Source organism: Marmota monax, unplaced genomic scaffold, assembly GCF_021218885.2.
Source record: "Marmota monax isolate L192 unplaced genomic scaffold, Marmota_monax_Labrador192_F-V1.1 WCK01_AAM20220418_F8-fsc00081, whole genome shotgun sequence".
Lineage (NCBI taxonomy): Eukaryota > Metazoa > Chordata > Mammalia > Rodentia > Sciuridae > Marmota > Marmota monax.
In genome coordinates, this window is record NW_026695234.1 from 166,482 (window position 1) to 186,295 (window position 19,814).

Sequence of the window (19,814 nt, forward strand, 5' to 3'; positions counted from 1 at the left end):
GGCATCACTATACTAGACCTTAAACTATACTACAGAGTAATAGTAACAAAAAAAACAAACAAACATGGTATTGGCACCAAAACAGACTGGTAGACCAATGGTGCATAATAGAGGGCACAGAGACTAACCCACAAAATTATAATTATCCTGTATTAGACAAAGGTTTCAAGAACATGCATTGGGGAAAAGATAGCCTCTTCCACACATGATGCTGGGAAAACTGGAAATCCATATGCAACAAAATGAGATTAAACCCCTATCTCTCACCATGCACAAAACTCAACTCAAAATAGATCAAGGGCTTAGGATTACAATCAGAGACCCTGTGTCTAATAGAAAAAAAGTAGGCCCTAATCTGCATCACATGGGATTAGGCCCCAACTTCCTTAATACGACTCCTGTGGCACAAGAATTAAAATTAAGAATCAATAAATGGGATGGACTCAAACTAAAAAGTTTCTTCTCAGCAAAAGAAACAATCTGTGAGGTGAATAGAAAACCTACATACTGGGCACAAATCTTTACCCCTCACACATCAGATAGAGCATTAATCTCAAAAATCTAAACACTAAAAATAAATAACCCAATCAATAAATGGGCCAAGGACCTGAAGAGACACCTCTCAGAGATAATGTACAATCAATCAACAAATACATTAAAAAATGTTCAACATCTCTAGCAATTAGACAAATGCAAATCAAAACTACACTAAGATTTCATCTCACTCCAGTCAGAATGGCAGCTATTATGAATACAAACAATAATAAGTGTTGGTGAGGATGTGGGGGAAAAGTACACTCATACACTGCTGGTGGGACTGAAAATTGGTGCAGCCAATATGGAAAGCAGTATGGAGATTTCTTGGAAAATTAGGGACCCAGCTATCCCTCTCCTCTGTCTAATGCCAAAGGACTTAAAAACAGCATACTACAGGGACACAGCCACATCAATGTTTATAGTAGCATAATTCACAATAGCAAAACTGTGGAACCAACCTAGATGCCCCTTCAAAAGATGAATGTATAAAATAAAATGTTGCATATATACACAATGGAACTTTACTCAGCAATAAAAGAGAATAAAATCATGGCATTTGTGGGTAAATGGATGGAGTTAGAGAAGATAATGCTTAATGAAGTTATCCAATCCCAAAAAACCAAATGCTGAATGTTTTATTTGATATAAGGAGGCTGATTCATAGTAGGATAGGGAACAGGAGCATGAGAGGAATAGATGAACTCTAGATAGGGCAGAGGGGTTGGAGGGGAAGGGAGGGAGCAAGGGTTATTAATGATGGAAAAATGTGATTATCATTATTATCCAAAGTACAGGTATAAAGACACAAATTGGTGTGAATATACTATGTACACACCAGAGATATGAAAAATTGTGCTCTATATATATAATAAGAATTATAATGCATCCCTCAGACATATATAAATAAAAAATAAATAAAAGAAATGTGCATGTAAGAAGACATGAATGGTGTGAATATACTTTGTGTTCAACTATAGATATGAAAAATTGTGCTCTATATGTGTAATATGAATTGTAATGCATTCTGCTGTCATATATAATAAATTAGAATAAAAAATTTAAAAAAAGAATCACTGAAATAAAGGAGAGTAGTAAGATGCATGCTAATGGAATGGTTAATTTTTTCAGGGAAATAATTCCAAACCTTGGGAATAAGATGGAGATTCAAAAACTGGAAAAAATATAAACCTCAAATAGGCAATATCAAAAAGAACCTCTCCCAGATATATTATAATTAAATGCCTGTTATGGTTTGGATATAAGGTTCCCCTCAAAAGGTCTTGTAGGAGAAAATAAAATTCAGAGATGAAATGATTGTATTATGAGCTTTAATATAATCAGTGTATTAATCCACTGATAGGGACTAACTGGGTAGATAGATTGTGGTTAAAGGAGGTAGATCTCTGGTGTTGTGAGGTTTGTATTTTGTCCTCAGTGAGTGGAGATTGATATCTCTCTCTCTCTCTCTCTCTCTCTCTCTCTCTCTCTCTCTCTCTCTCACTCATTGTCATATTCTGAGCTGCTTTCCCCCACCACACTTTTCCACCATGTGTCTGGATAAGAATGTCAGAAGGATACTAAATAAACAACAAAATGGTGTGTCTTTAGGCCCTTGAAAAACAATAACAAATCAATTCCAAGACCTGTAGAAGGAAGGAAATAATTGAGATGAGAGCTATATCAATGAAATAGAGAATAAAAAAATTTTTCACTGAAAGGATTACTAGTTCTTTGAAAACATAAACAAAATAGATATACCCTTAGATAAACTAAACAAAAGAAAAAGAAGACCCAAATCAATAAAATCGGTATGAAAAAGGAGAAATTACTGCAGATACCAAAGAAATCCAGAGGATCAGTGGGAACTGTTTTGAAAATTTATACTCCAAAAAATTGGAAAACCTGAAGGAAATATATATGTTCCTAGATGCATTTGAACTCTCAAAATTGACTCAAGAAAACATAGAAAACCTAAACAGACCAATAACTGGCAATGAGACAAAAGCAGTAATGAAAAAGCCTTCCATCAAAGAAAAGCCCAGCACCAGGTGGATTCACAACTGAATTCTACAACACATTAAGGCAGAATTAATGCCAATGCTCAAACTGTTCAATGAAATAGAAATGGGTAAAACAATTTCACTTAAATTTTGTGAAGCTGGTATCACCCTCATACCAAAACAAGGGAAGGACATGTCAAAAAAACAAAAATGCAAAGAAATTTCTCCAATGTATTTAGATACAAAAATCCTTGAGAAAACTATATACAGCAACATATTAAGAAGATTGCACATCATGATCAATTTGGTTTCATTATAGTGATGCAAGCATTGTTATAAATAGAAGAGGGAGGCCAGAAGAATAAAAGAAAGGGACCAGAAGAGAAAGGAGTGGAGGAAGGGGAACAATATTGACAAAATTATATTGCTATATCATGTGCATGTATGAACACATAATAACAAATCCCACTATTCTATATCATAATCATGCATCAATCAAATCAAATCAAATGAGAATAGAAGCAAACATGTTCTAATTTGTGGGACACACTGAATGCAGTTCTGACAGAAAAGTTATAGCCATGAATGCCAACATTAAAGAATCAGAAATATTGCAAATAAATGACATAATGTTGCATATCAAGGTCTTATATAAACAAGAACAAATTCTTCCTAAATCAAGAAGAAAAAAAATAGTAAAGATTAGAGCTAAAGTTAATAAAATAGAGAATAGGAGAGAAATTCAAAGGATTAATGAAATGAAGAGTTGGCTCTGTGAAAAGACAAGATAGCAAAAACCTTTAGTTAAACTAACCCTGTAAAAAATTGAAAGAACGATCAAGGCTTGCCGCCGGAGAAAATGCCCGTTTATTGAGGAACAGCTCTGCATATTTATACAGCCAGGGGCAGATTGACAGTTGGCATGGAGTGCTTTTTGATTGGTAGGTAAGGATCAGGTGAGCCAGCAGGGCTAGTCTGATTGGTGGGTAAGGATCATGTGAGCCAGCAGGGCTCACCATTGGACAGCTCTTCTTGGGGGATGGGGAAATTAATCTTTGGAGCCGGGGCAAATCCCAACAATCCCCCCTCTTTGTTATTAAATGAGAGTGGGTGTTGACTCATTCTGGCTGCTTCCTGCTGAAATGAGGCAGTGTGGGAGAAAGAGAGGAGGGAAGTAAGAAGCCCCCACAGGAGGGCAGAGAAGACCGTTATCAAGAAGGTTCCTTGCCACCACAGATCCATGATGATGTCAGTCCATTCAGCATAGGTCTCGACTGGAGGTATCATCAGTAGCCAGGAGTTGGTAATTCCTGAGAAGCTGGTTAAAAGCTTGATTAGAAATTTTACCCACCTGAGTCTGAATGAACTTTATGATAAAAGGAAGGAACAGGCACAGGGAGTTTTTATAGCCCAAATATAATGGGGTCTCTGGGTCTGTAAGCTGCTTGTTGGCACAAGGGGGGTTAAGTGTTCAGCCTTGAGTGGGAGCTTGGGCATTTGGGCTTGAAGCAAACAGGTGATAAAGAACCAGACACAGGGTTTGAGAAGTCATGTCATCCTGCAGCTAACTTTGTTTGGCATGACCTGCAGACCAGCCTGTCCTGCACCTAACACCCTCAATTCCACTCTTCATTTCTAGTCCAATCTAGCTCCCTCCCCTCTCTATTAAGGCTGCTCTTCAAACTTTCTCCTAACTGGGTGTACCAGCTTGCTTCTCTCTTTGCCTTCTCAAAGGTGGCCAAGGGAGGATGGTGGCCTATTGTTACCATATTTCCCCTTTGAGAGCAGTCAGCTCTATCCAGGTTTTATGTAAAACACCTTAACTTTAAATATTGATACATGAAATTCTTAAGAAACTGGGAGGGTAAACAAAACACACATGTTCCTCCTTAGGCCCAGAAGGCAACTGGTAAAGTGCTCTCTTATGATCACACTTATTCAGAGGTCACCATGCTCTGGACACCTAAGTGGTTTGTCAGAAGAACAACACACAAGGGTCCCACTACTGGCCAGATTCAAGCAAGTGGGGTGGGTTGGCTGGAGGGGGCCCGTAGGGTCACTTGCCTTGAATCTTCAGACATAGGGCAAAGAGAGGACCCAAGAGGTGCCAGAAATGATGAGGAGCATTGACAAGAGTACTTAATGACAGGTGATGATCATTGGCTCTTCTGATGAAGGTGTAGGAGTGCTGGGCTTAAGCCCAGAAATATGAATCCATGGGGTAAGTTGGTTATTAGGTAGTTTGAGTTTGGCCACTGAGGGTGTCACTTGAGCAGGGCCCTTCCATTTTGGTTTTAGAGGGGGCTTTTCCCCCAGTGGGCAATAGTAAACAAGTTGACCAGGTGTTAAGGAGGTAGGGTTTTGAGAGAGACTGAGGTCAGGAAGGAGCCAGTCTTGATAGTGCCAGAGTTCAGAGCATAGATGGAAGAGGAGGGGCAGGGCATAAGTTTCGGAGATCGGTAGGGGTTCTGTAGGCAATCTGGGAGGAATGAGGGGATGGCCATACATAACTTTGAAAGGTGAGAGATTAGAAGTCTTCTTTGGCAAGGCCCTAATATGCAATAAAGCCAATGGGAGCACTTTTACCCAGTCCAGATTTAATTCCATGGTGAGCTTGCTGAGGGTCTCTTTAAGGGACCGATTGGTCCTTTCAACCTTTCTGGAACCCTGGGGGTGGTGAGGGCAATGGAAATGCCAAGGGAGTGATAGCACGTGAGCCAGTCCCTGAGTTATCTTCGAGGTGAATTCTGGGCCATTGTCTGATTGGATAGAAGTGGGCATCGCGAAATGGGTGATTATATGACTCAACTACCATAGAGCCCTGCTTGTTAGAAGTGGGAAAGGCTTGTTTTTCACTCAGAGCATGTTGGTGAAATCAGTCTGCAGCCAGGGTATGACCGCGGGCTTGGTGATAAGGGAAAGGTTTAGGTTTTAATGGAGTATTGGTATTGGTTCTGTGGCAGATCTGACAAGTGTAAGTGGTCTGTTGTAGGAGGGTCTTATTGTGTGGGGAAAGGGTGAAAAAGAAGTGAAGGAAAGTAGTGAGACTCTGTGGACTAGAATGGAATAGACAGTGAAGAAACTGGAAGAGTTGTTGGGGATTTGGGGGCCGATCCCCAGTGGTAAGAAAGAGTAGCAGAGAGGAGGTAAAGTTTTATAGGGCGGCTGATTGAGCCGCTTGATCGGCCTTGGAATTCCCCATAGTAGTTAGGGAGGAATCAGTTTGGTGGGCCCGTAATGGATTATTCCCAGTTGGGAAGGCAGCCTGGAGGCTCATAGTAGGCCAGAAATAAGTGTGGAATTAATGACTGCCCTCCCCCTTGTGGTCAATAGCCCCCTTTCTTTCCAAATGGCTGCGTGGGAGATCAGGATCTGGAAGACGTATTATATAGGGAGAGGGTTTTTCCCTCCGCTAGCTTGCATGCCCTTGTGGCAGTTATGAGTTCAGCTTGTTGGTTGGTGGAATTGGGTGGGAGAGGTTTTGCCTCTATGATGGATGAGAGGGAAATGACAGCATACCCCACTACTTTAATCCCTTCGTTTATAAAGGAGCTACCATCTGAGAACCAGACGAGGTCCGAAGAGGGCAGGGGTCCCTCAGAAATGTTGGTAAGGGCAGGGTAAAATCATACCTCCAAGCATTTGTGGACAGGATCTTGTGAGGAAGAAGATGGGAGGAGGGAGGCAGGGTTTAATAGAGAGCAGCCTTAAAAAAAGATAGAGGGATTTTCAAGAAGAGACAAGGAGGGATAGAATCCTGGAAGGAGGAAGTGACTGTAGTCCCTTGTAAGTGAGGAAATCCTTTAGATGGTGAGGAGATGAGATGGTTAGTGGGGAGCCAAAGGTAAGCTTGTGTGCTTCTTCATGGAGGTCATGGGTTGCTGCTAGGGCTCTGAGGCATGGGGGTTAGCCCCTGATGGTGGGGTTGGATAGGTAGGCCACTGTTGCAAATGTGGGGCCATCCTGACCCAGAATGCCCAGACTTTGTCCCTGTTTTTACATAGAGGGTGAAGGGTTGGGAGAGGTCAGGGAGATGCAGGGCGGGTGCCCAGATGAGGGCCTTTTTGTAAAAGTCTTCCCTACCACTGAGGGTAGAGGTTCATCTTGGGGGCCCTTGGCTAGATTATATAGTGGCCTGGTGAGGAGGGAGAAATTCAAAAGTAATCCAGACCCTGAAGTACCCAGCCAAACCCAAGAAGGAGAGTCATCTTTGGTCTTTGGTGTAGGTATAGACACAATAAGCTGTTTTCTGTCTACTGTAATGGCCTTTTTCCCTTGAGAGATAGAGAACCCTAGATACATGCTATTTGGGCCTTTTGTGGAGAGGCCTGATATCCCTTGAAGACCAAGAAATTAAGTAGGAGAACTGTGTTATCTATTGAGTGCCCTTTGGATGGGCTAGAAGAATTTGTAGAGGTTTGCAAGAGGTGCAGAGAACAGGATTGGATCGGAGCAAGAAGAAAGCCTGGAAGAGATCCTTTAGAATGGAGGGATCCAGGGACCCAAAAAGGGGGCATCTGCTTTGGTTGTCTAAGGGATAAGTGGGTCAGGCCTGGGTGCTATATTTGATCCAAGAGGCATTGTAGGGGAGAGTCGACCAGCAGAGAGGACACATTACCCATGTAAGGAGGAGGGAAGAGGACACAGAGAAGGAAGAAACTGATTTATTGGCAAAGGGGGCATCCCTGCTAGAGCCAAAAAATCAGGAGTGCCTAAGTGGCAGGTTCGAGCTGCAGAGATTGGTCGTCCCCAAATCCTGACAGTTGAAGCTCTCGTCCTGGATGGAGCTGTGGGAGACCTTGGCCAAGGCTTTTTTGGACCCCTCCTGGAGAGGCCGGATACTCCCAGGGCCGGAAAAAGGGGAGGGGAAGGGGAGGGTAAGTGTCTCTCTAGCGGCTGAGTCTTAAGGTGAGAGGACTAGGACTTTCGAATCTGCCAAGGAAGGAGTCCCTGAGGGCCACCATAGCCTTAAAGCCTGTGGTGGGTTGCTTTCCTCCCCACAGGTGGGCAAAGAGATTTGTTGGATAGGTAGGAGTAAGATTGAAGAAGAGAAAAAGCCTCAACATCTCCTTCCACTTTTTCGAGCACATGCAGAAGTTAAACAGATCTCTGAGAATTGCGGGATCGGGATCCTCCTGGGGCCATTGACTTTGATGTCTAATTGATAGTAAGGCCAATCTTGTGTGCCGAATTTAATAAGGGGGAGTCTGCAGGGAGGGAAGAAGAGGCCCCCATAGGTCAGGAGAGGGACAAGTGTGGTTAAGAGACGGGGGGGGGGGAATGCCTGTTCTTCCACCCCTCAGGACCTCCCGCTCATGAGCCGGGTTCCAGAGAGTCCACCGTAACCATGAAGGTCATGGTGGGGTGCGTTCTCTCCTCCAGATTGGGCGTCACAGGTTTGCCAGGCGATCCTAGTCAAAGCCCCTGCATAGCCCGTCTGAAGTTGGATACCCAATAGGGGAACTCACCTACTGAAGAGCCGGTGTTGTGTGAGTAGTAGCAGCACGCAAAAGAGTGGACGAGGATGGCAAGCCTTGAGAGAGGGGGCCCTCGAGCTCTGAGGCATTCTTCCTCCCAGGTTTCAGCACCAATAAAAGAATGATCAAGGCTTGTCCTCGAAGAAAATTTCCGTTTATTGAGGAACAGCTCTGCATATTTATAGAGCTGGGGGCGGTTTGACAGTTGGCATGGGGTGCTTTTTGATTGGTGGGTAAGGGTCAGGTGAGCCAGCAGGGCTAGTCTGATTTGTGGGTAAGGATCAGGTGAGCCAGCAGGGCTAATCTGATTGGTGGGTAAGGATCATGTAAGCCAGCAGGTCTCACCATTGGACAGCTCTTCTTGGGGGATGGGGAAGTTAGTCTTTGGAGCCAGGGTGACTCCCAACAAAAATAGCAAACCAAAATTTATAATGCTGTAAAAAAAGAAGATATTACAACAGAAAGCACTAAAATGTAAAAGATCACTAGAGACTATTTTGAAAATTTACATTCCAATAAATGATAAAAGGTAGAAGAAGTAGATAATTTTCTAGATGCATAAAATCTAATATTGAACCAAAAGAATATAGAAAATCTAAATACACTAATAAAAAGATATTAGATTGAAGAAGTGTGATAGTAAGAGCAAATGTGACTCCATTTTGTTTTATGACTTCATCCTGTAAAACACCCATGCCACGTAGAAGAATCATGACTGGGGCAAGATGTTCTTTTCCTTTTGCTATGGAAACCTTTAAGAACACAGAACTACCTAATGGGGTATTGTTTCTGTAACTAGGGTAATGGGGCTCTCTTTCTGTAACTGGGGTGACTGGGCTAACTGTGATTGGTTAGGCTTCCCACCGCTTGACTGCACTGTCCCACTTCTGTAACCTGGCTTGCTTGCATTGGCTAGACCCCCGGAACATCCCTTTTGCGACTTTCAGGCTTATAAGGAGTGCCCTTGCAATTGTAGGGGTTGATCAGGGGAACAGCTTTATGTTCTGGTCAGCCACCACCGGTGTGCTTCAATAAAGGCTTGATTCGATTATATGTGAGTGGTCTGGAAGTCAGTTTATGAAACCCTGGGACGAAGCTTTAACTATAACAGAAGTAATAAAAACTCTTCCAATAAAAATGGTCAGTTCCAGATGAATCATAGATGAATCTAGCAGAAACATAAATTACTAATGCCAGTACTCCTGAAATTATTCTATGACATAAAAAGGGAGTGCTTTCAAGCACATTCTATGTAACAAAGATATTCCAGATATCAAAACTGGATAAGGACAATTCAAGGAAAGAAAATCACAAAATATTCTTTGTGAACATAGAAACAAAAATCCTTTAAAAAATGCTGGCATATAAAATTCAATGACACACTAAACATTTCATACACCATGATTAAGTTGGTTTTATTCTTAGAATAAACATATTATACTACATAAATAGAATCAAGGACAAAAAATACACAATCATCTCAATAGATACAGAAAAAGATTTTGTCAAAATTCAACACCGCTTTATGATAAAAACCCTGAAGAAACTAGAGATAGAAAGAACTATCCTCAGCATCATAAAGGCTTTATACAACAAACTCAAAGCCAATAACATACTGAATGGGGGAAAACTGAAAACATTTCTTCTAAAGTCAAGAACAAAACAAGGAGGTTCACTTTCATTATTCTGATGTCACACTTGAAATTTTAGCCAGAGCAATTAGGTTATGGAATAAAATAAAGAAGTAAAAAAAAAAAGATTCAAATAAAAAGGAAGAAAGAAAATCAACCATGTTTGCAGACATAATAGTATACTTAGAAGAAACTTCCTCCAGAAGTCCTCTAGAGCTAACAAACAAATTTAGAGATGTAATAGAATACAAATTCAACATAAAAAATTAATAGCTTTTCTATACACTTATAATGAATCTACTTACAATAAAACAGGAAAAAATTCCTTCCACAATCATTTAAAAAATAAAAGACATAGGAATAAACCTATGCAAAGAGGTCAAAAGCATCTATAATTAAAATTACAAACAATAAAAAAGGAAATAGATGAAACCAGAAGATAGACCTCCCATATTCATGGATAGAAAGAATAAAGAATTATATGGCTAAAATAACCACAATATGCATCAAAATACCAATGATATGTTGCTCAGAACTAGAAAAATGAATCTTAAAATGCACATGAAAAAAAGAAAAGACCCAGAAGAGCCAAAACAATCCTCAGCCAAAGGAATACTGTCCATGACCATAATGCACAATTCCAAATTATACTACAGAGTCATAGTAACAAAAGCTAGGTGCTGGCATAAAAACAGATAGGCAGACCAATGGAATAGAAGACACAGAGAAAAAGCCCATAGTGTTACAGTCATCTGATTCTTGACAAAGGTGCTTAAAATATATATTTGAGAAAAAAGAGACTCTTCAGCAAGTAGTACTATGAAAACTGTATATCTATAGTAAAAGAATCAAGATCCCCATCTCTCCATATACAAAATCCACCTCAAAATGGGTCAAAAACTGCATTATAAAATCAGAAACTTTGTAACTTTTAGAAGAAAACCTAGGAGATACATTTAAACATATAGAATCTAGTAAAGATTTCCTAAATAGGACACTTGTTCATCAGGAAATAAGAAAAAAAAACAATAAATGGTATAGCACCAAACTAAAAACCTTCTGCACAGCAAAGGAAATAATAATGATGAAACAACCTACAGAATGAGAGAAAATCTTTGCCAGCTACTCTTCTGACAAAAAAAATTAACATCCAGAATATATAAAGAAATTTTTAAAATCAACATAGGAAGGGACTGGGGCTATGGCTCAGTGGTGGAGCACTTTAGCAAATGTGAGGCCCTGGGTTCAATTCTCAGCACCACATAAAAATAAGTAAATAAAATAAAGGTATTGTGTCCAACTACACTTTAAAAATAAATATTTTTAAAAAAGAATGTACAAATAATCCAATCGGTAAATAATCAAATGGAATGAAAAGGCTCTCTCACAAGAAGTAGTACAAATGGCAAACATCTATTAAAAAATGTTCAACATCTTTAGCCATGAGGATAAGGCAAATCAAAAGTACTCTGAGATTCTATCTCGCTCCAGTTGAAATGGAAGTTACCAAGAACACAAATACTGATAAATGCTGGTGAGGATGTGTAAGGAAAGGAACACTTGTACATGGTTGTTTGCAATGTAAGTTAGTACAGCCATTACGGAAACCAGGAATGGAGTTCCTTAAAAAATTTAAAACAGAATTATAGTATGATCCAGCTATACCTCTCCTAGGTAATTATCCAAAGAAATTAAAAGCCTCATACCTGAGAGATAGCTGCTTCTCATCTTTATCGCAGCACAATTTCCACTAACTACAATAGGGAATCAGCCCAGGTGTCTGTCAACAGATAATTGAATAAAGAAAGTAGTATATAAGGCACACACCTGCAATCCCAGCAGCTCAGGAGGCTGAGGCAGTAGAATCACAAGTTCAAAGCCAGCCTCAGCAACTTAGCCACTCTCTAGGCAACTTAATGAGATCCTGACTCTAAATAAAATATTTTAAAAGGGCTGGGGATGTGCCTTGGTGGTTAAGCACCCCTGGGTTCACTTCCTAGTACAAAAAAAAAAGGTAGAAATAAAGGAAAGAGGAAAGGAGAGAGGGAGGGAGAGAGGGAAGGAAGGAAAAAATGGATTGACTTAGAGATGATAATTCTGAGCAAAATAAGCAAGATTCAGAGAGAAGGATCATTAAAAAAAAGGGTATAGAAGAGAAATAAGGAGGCAAGAAGGAAGGGTGGAAGATTGTTGGGGAGCAAGTTTGATTAACTTATGGTTTATATATATATATATATATATATATATATATATATATATATATCACAATAAACTCACCATTATGTATAATTAATATGTGCCATTTTTTTTAAAAAAAAAGAAAGCTAATGCTCCTAACCAAATAAATAAGAAGTAAGAATTTTTAAAAAGAAAGCATGGGGTGGATCATTATAAAAACTTAACTTTTTTGACTAACAGTGATTATTATTTGTGAAACTACTTTTTGTGATATAACTCATATATAATGTGATCCTATTTTGATGAAATGGTAGAACAGGCCAGTCTACAGACACAGAAAGTAGGTAAGTGTTTTAGGATGAAGGTCATGGGAGAAGAGGATACAAGAGGGTACAGGAATTATTTCTGTCATGATGAAAATGTTCTAACACTGGCTTTGTTGATGATATACATATCTAAAAATATACTAAAAATATTGAATTGGACACTTAATGAATTGAGTCCTATGTGAACTGTATAACTCATGTAACATAATTCATACATCATAAAACTTACAATTTTAAGTGTACAATTCAATGAATTTATGTTTACAGGGAATATTTGTAGAGAATATTTATTTACAGAGCTGTACAGCTCTCACCACAATATAATTTTGTTACATTTCCCTCAGATTAATAAGAAACTTTATGCCTATTTGTAATCGGGCCCATTAGCACTACCAGCCCTAGATGATTATTAACCTATTTCCTTTCTGTATATATTTGTTCATTCGGACATCTATGTTAAATAGAATTGTAAAATATCTGTTCTCTCTTACTTTCTGGCTTCTTTCACCATGCATAATGTTTTGAAATTTCTCTGTAATTGCATGTACAGAACACATATTTTGCCTTATTGTTTTTGATGAACAATTTTCCATTGCATGAATATTTCTATTTCCTGCACCATAGCTAAGATTTTAATTTTTCTCCTGTTGCCTCTTGGCCCCCAAATCATTGGCTTAAGTTTAGAAGCATTTCAAGACCTCAAATTTGTTATCATCTTCATCTAGTCAAAGTGAATTATTTTATATTATGTCTTATATTAAACAGCTCCATGCATGAATTGTGGAAAATAAAATAGAAATGAATTAATTACTTAGTTTCAGTTTATCATCTCACTTTCTTCTTCTGAGTCACTATAAAAATCAGAAGGAAAATCAGCCCAACATGGAAAGAATGTTAATTAGCAGTGCTCCCCAATCATCTTTTTAAAAAATTTCCTATTATAAATAGACACTTTACTTTGCATCTCAGTAATTCCAGGAATTATTTGTAACCATTTCTATTACATACACATATGCTAGAAAACAGCATTAGCAACCATATATCTGTACATTGTTTTATAAAACATTTCCTTTCAATTTCCTATAACTTATGTTTTCAGCACAACCTCAAGAAATAATATAAAATTATAAGTAGCATACAGCCCCAAATTGCATTCATTATTATAAATATGTTTCTAAACTTTACAAATCATTCATTCCTTTAAAAAGTACCCATAGAGATATATATTGTATTTGTTAGATGGACAAATCAGGTTCTTGGGACATTACTATCAAAAGATTTGTTTCACACAAAACTTTGAATATATTTGTATATAGATTTACAAGAAGAAATGTAATATCATATTTGTTAGAATGCATGTGTTAAAGGTTCAGCATAGTCTTTTGTAAATGGGATAATTTTACATTTTAAGCAAAACACTTTCTTAGGGGAATGCTTGGTTATTATCACATAAAGCAGAGTGAACTGGATGGTTATAACCACAAGTCTCCTTCTACAATGATTTAACCCACTTTTCCTCACTGTGTCAGTATAGCTTTCAACAGGTTGATCTGCCTGACATTTGCTATTTCCTCTCCACTAGACATGAAATATACACTTTCTATTTGTAAAAAGTCTACTTCCTTTTTACTATTCAGCAGCTTTATGAAGGTAAAATTTACAGGCCAGTTCTAAGTGTGAAATTCAATTGTTTCAGAACATTCATAGCGTTGTACAAGCATTACTACAATCTCAAACATTTCCTTCATCCCCAAAATTTCCAGGGGTCCATTTGCAACCAGTTTTCAGTACTACTTCCATTACCAGCAAAGCACTAATTTTCTTTTGGTGTATATACAATTGTCATTCATTTGAATGAAATAACATAATGTTTTGCTTGTCAAATATGGCTGTTTCATTTACCATGATATTGTTGAGGTATATCCATGCTATAGAATATAAAAATAATTTGTTCTTTTTTTATTTCTGTGTAATATTTCACTCATAACAACACAACATTATGTTTATCTTTTCACCAAATAATGGACATATGGAATGTTTCCAGTTTTTAAAATATTTTCAATATTCCTATGAATATTCATATACAAACCTTTGTGTGTATTTCCTGATTTGTTCTACTACCAAAGGCTGTAATTATTTGTTAAGACTTGTTAAAAAGATCATAATATCTTCTTTCTCATATCCATGGTAAGCCTCATAAAATCAAACTATGTTGTTGAATGACTCCTGCAGACATCTAATTCTGTCATTTATCTATTTACTCTCACTACTTAGTGTTTCAAAGGGACTCTTTCTATAGTTCATTGGGTCAATCCAATACAGAGATTTATATATGCAGCACACTTGGGTGGAAAAAACTAGTTTTTTCCCCAGATGTTAGTTATTTTAACTACCACTCACTAAGAATAGAAATATTTTATTGAAATGGCAGCTACCACTGTGTGGGAATTTTGGATCCTTCCTAACCTACACGTGTATTCACTTCACATGGGTCCCTGATGCCCATCTTGCTTGTTTATAATAAACTATCATGCTCTCATGTGGCTTAGAAACTGACAAGCCTGACATAACCACAGTGGGCTACATCACCCATTTGGAGATATGAGCCAAAATAAAATCTACACTAAAATCTCTGAGGAGGATTCAGGAAACTACAAAAAGGAAACAAATGCATTCTCTGGGGAAAATGTCATAGTTAGTGCCAGGTCTAAACTACATGTTCTAATTTAGTAATTATAGAAACTTAGTTATCAGTATTAAATTGTTATTTTCAAAAAGTCTGACACCATTGGTTTTATCCTACTGTCCCCAGACATGAGAAAAAATATAAGAGTGTTACTTGTTATCCCCTCAAACATCAGTAAATTGAAGATAATACTGAAGGTTGGCAATCCTGAAGAAATAAGAAATAGATCAAATTTTTAGCATTTCAGGGGGGAAAAGCATATAATAGAAATTTGTGGATATTTTAAGTGATAGTGAGCTGACTTAATGGGTCTCATGATGTTTGATTGAATTGGGCTGACATAGGGCTGTTGTTGAAGGGGCCAGAGCTAGCCCAACAGTCACGCAGGAAGCTATGACCTGCCCATCCCTCGAGACATAAAATAGAGCTAAGTCTTCCTGAGATAAATAGAATTTTTTTTTCTCAATCCTGATCCAGAGTCAATTGCCACTGGCTATTTCACTGGTTTGATAGGAATAGATTTGTAAAGTTCAGGGCAGATTGGCAGAAGTATGAACAATGCAAAGAATACTGAATGAAGTTTCTTAAAGCAAGGAAGATATTTTCTTCATACCTTTGACATCAAAATGTTGCAGACTAGTTGGAAAAGTAGGTCATGCATTAAAATTATGTTCAATTTTACTTTTTTTAAAATAATGAATTCATTACAGTGAAATTTCTGGCAATAGAAATCTGTCCTTTCCTAGGAAATAAGAAATTGGTCCCTGGGCTATAATGAAGTATTTTAAATTACTTAGAAAGACAGTCATCAGAATTCATTTTTTACAGTGTCACTTAAATTCATTTCAAATTTTTCATTTCAATTAATTTCATAGTGACAATGGGAGGAATAAAAGTGTTTTAACTTAGCCCTTTTTGACATTACAGAGGCAAAAATGGAATAATATTTGCAACATACTTTGTCTCCAGATGAGCACTTTGGGTTTCCTCTTTTGACCAGATTTGTAGGTCCCTTCCATGCGTGGCATTGTTGCTTTTATCTCAACCTACATTTTCCCATCCCCCTCTTCTATTTTTCTTCCAAGTCTTTATCCCCATCGCATGTGGAAAACTTATTACTTGCCTTCGATAAATTCCTTAAGGCATATGAGCTACCCAGATTGAGTCAGGATGATATACACAACCTAAACAGACCAATATCAAGTGAGGAAATAGAAGAAGCCATCAAAAAACTACCAACCAAGAAAAGCCCAGGACCAGACGGATATACAGCAGAGTTTTACAAGAACTTTAAAGAAGAACTAATACCAATACTCTACAATCTATTTCAGGAGATAGAAAAAGAGGGAGTATTTCCAAATTCATTCTATGAGGCCAACATCACCCTGATTTCAAAACCAGATAAAGACACTTCAAAGAAAGAAAACTTCAGACCAATATCCCTAATGAATTTAGATGCAAAAATCCTCAATAAAATTCTGGCAAATCGGATACAAAAACATACTAAAAAGATCGTGCACCATGACCAAGTGGGATTCATCCCTGGGATGCAAGGCTGTTTCAATATACAGAAATCAATAAATGTAATTCACCACATCAATAGACTTAAAGATAAGAACCATATGATCATCTCGATAGATGCTGAAAAAGCATTCAACAAAATACAGCATCCCTTTATGTTCAAAACTCTAGAAAAATTAGGGATAACAGTAAATTACCTCAACTTTGTAAAAGCTATATACGCTAAGCCTCAAGGCAGCATCATTCTAAATGGAGAAAAATTGAAGGCATTCCCTTTAAAATATGGAACAAGACAGGGATGCCCTCTCTCACCACTTCTATTCAACATAGTTCTTGAAACACTAGCCAGAGCAATTAGACAGACGAAAGAAATTAAAGGCATAAATATAGGAAAAGAAGAACTTAAATTAGCACTATTTGTCGATGACATGATCCTATACCTAGCAGACCCAAAAAATTCAACCAAGAAACTTCTAGAACTAGTAAATGAATTCAGCAAAATGGCAGGATATAAAATCAATAGCAATAAATCAATGGCATTCCTGTATATCAGTGACAAATTCTCTGAAATTGAAATGAGGACAACTACTCCATTTATAATATCCTCAAAAAAAAAAAAAACCTGGGAATCAACTTAACAAAAGAGGTGAAAGAGATATACAATGAAAACTACAGAACCCTGGAGAAAGAAATAGAAGAAGACCTTAGAAGATGGAAGGATTTACCTTGCTCATGGATTGGTAGAATTAATATTATTAAGATGGCCATACTACCAAAAGCACTTTACAATGCAATTCCCATCAAAATCCCAATGACATTCCTTGCAGAAATAGAAAAAGCAATCATGAAATTCATCTAGAAAAACAAGAGACCCAGAATAGCTAAAGTAATTCTAAGCAGGAAGAGTGAAATTGGTGGTATCGCAATTCCAGATTTTAAACTATACTATAGAGCAATAGTAACAAAAACAGCATTGTACTGGCACCAAAACAGGCTGGTAGACCAAGGTACAGAATAAAGGACACAGAGACAAATCCACAAAATTACAACTTTCTTATATTTGATAAAGGCGCTAAAAGCATGCAATGGAGAAAGGATAGCATCTTCAACAAATGGTGCTGGGAGAACTGGAAATCCATATGCAACAAAATGAAATTGAATCCCTTTCTCTCACCATGCACAAAAGTCAACTCAAAATGGATCAAGGAGCTAGGAATCAGACCAGAGACTCTGCGTCTAACAGAAGATAAAGTTGGCCCTAATTTTCATCACGTGTGGGCAGGCCCCAAATTTCTTAATAAGACACCTATAGCACAAGAGTTAAAACCAAGAATCAAACTTTTTTTAGTTTTTTCTCAGCAAGAGAAATAATATGTGAGGTGAATAGGGAGCCTACATCCTGGGAACAAATTTTTACCCCTCAAACATCAGATAGAGCTCTAATCTCTAGAGTATACAAAGAACTCAAAAAGTTAAACAACAAAAAAGCAAATAACCCAATCAACAAATGGGTCAAGGACTTGAACAGAAACTTCTCAGAAGAGGATATACAATCAATCAACAAATACACAAAAAAATGCTCACCATCTCTAGCAATCAGAGAAATGCAAATGAAAACTACTCTAAGAAACCATCTCACTTCAATAAGAATGGCAGCCATTATGAAGTCAAACAACAATAAGTGCTGGCAAGGATGCGGGGGAAAATGTACACTCATACTTTGCTGGTAGGACTGTGTATTGGTGCAGCAAATTTGGAAAGTAGTATGGAGATTCCTTGGAAAGCTGGGAATTGAACCACCATTTGACCCAGCTATTCCCCTTCTCGGACTATACCCAAAAGACCTAAAAAGAGCATACTACAGGGACACAGCCACATCAATGTTTATAGCAGCACAATTCACAATAGCTAGAATGTGGAACCAACCTAGATGCCCTTCAATAGATGAATGGATTTAAAAATGTGGCATTTATACACAATGGAGTATTACTCAGCACTAAAAAATAACAAGATCATGGCATTTGCAGGCAAATGGATGGCATTAGAGCAGATTATGCTAAGTGAAGTTAGCAAATCTCTAAAAAACAAATGCAGAATGTCTTCTCTGATATAAGGGGGATGACTCAAAATGGGATAGGGAGGAAGAGCATGAGAAGAAGACTACCACTAAATAGGGAAGAGAGGTGGGAGGGAAAAAGAGGGAGAAGGGGAGTTGCACGGAAGATGGAAGGAGACCCTCATAGTTATACAGAATACATATATGATGTTGTAATGAGAAAAAGAAAAAAAAATGTGTCACATTAGATTGGATAGAGAGAAATGATGGGAGAGAAGAGCAGGAGTAGGGAGGATAGGAAGGGCAGCAGAATAGAATAGACAATATGATTGATGTATGTACATCCCATGTATGTATTATATGTCAAAATACATTCTGCTGTAATGTATGACTAAAAAAAATAAAAATAAATTGTATGGTAAAAAAAATAAAAAAATAAAATAAAATAAAACTTTTAAAAAAGAAAAAGAAAATTTATTACTTGCCTAAATCATCAAATATGTTTTATCCACTAAGTATAAAGACCACGTCTAACTTATTCACTACTATGTCCTATTTGGATAGTACTGTGCCTGTCAGTAAATATCTGATATTATTCTAATGGCTAAGCCTTTCTGACTTAACTGTGTTCTAGGACAGTGTCTAAAATGTTGAATAATGATTTATGAATCATCAAACAATCCAAAATTATGATAGAAGCATCACAGTCTCTGTTTCATGATGATGAAGTAATTTAAGCCATAAAATCTATCAACTAAGAGAAGACAGGGATTGTCCTGGAACAGAATGTTTAGAGAATTTGCAATAGAAATGGCAGAGACCAATTCAGTATTCTTGACCACCAGAGACAGAGTAAGACAATGAATAATTTTCTTCTAAGGTACCAAGTTTTAGAGGACTTTGTTGCATTACTGTCGCGACCCCTTGCCCGCAAGGAAGACGCAACTCGAGAATCTTCTTTCAACAGTTTATTCAGGTCCCTGGATATTTCTTCTTCTCCCTCTCGGATGCCCCTCCCAGCCTTAATAAAGCATCCCAAGCCCCAATGCAAAGCTGCCGCGTGGAGCTTTCTCACAGGGTGGTGAAAAATCATGTGCCAACTCTCCCAGATAAGGAGTTGTTTGTCACAGACCACAGCGGAGCCAGCGTCATCTTGTAATGGCGACCATAATCTGCAGAAATGGCAGAAGCGGCTCACCACAGTTCCCCCTTTTCTGTTTTCTTAAAACAATACAGGCGAGAGTAGAGGTCCTATCCCACTGTGCAGAAGTGGCTGCATAGTATGGCTCAGTCCTAAGGAGGGCCCTTCCCCAGATCTGAGGCCATATCAGCCAACGCCTTTTTTCGTGGGGCGGGGCGTGGACGCGTCGAACCCGCATGCAATAGGACATGCTCTCCTTGA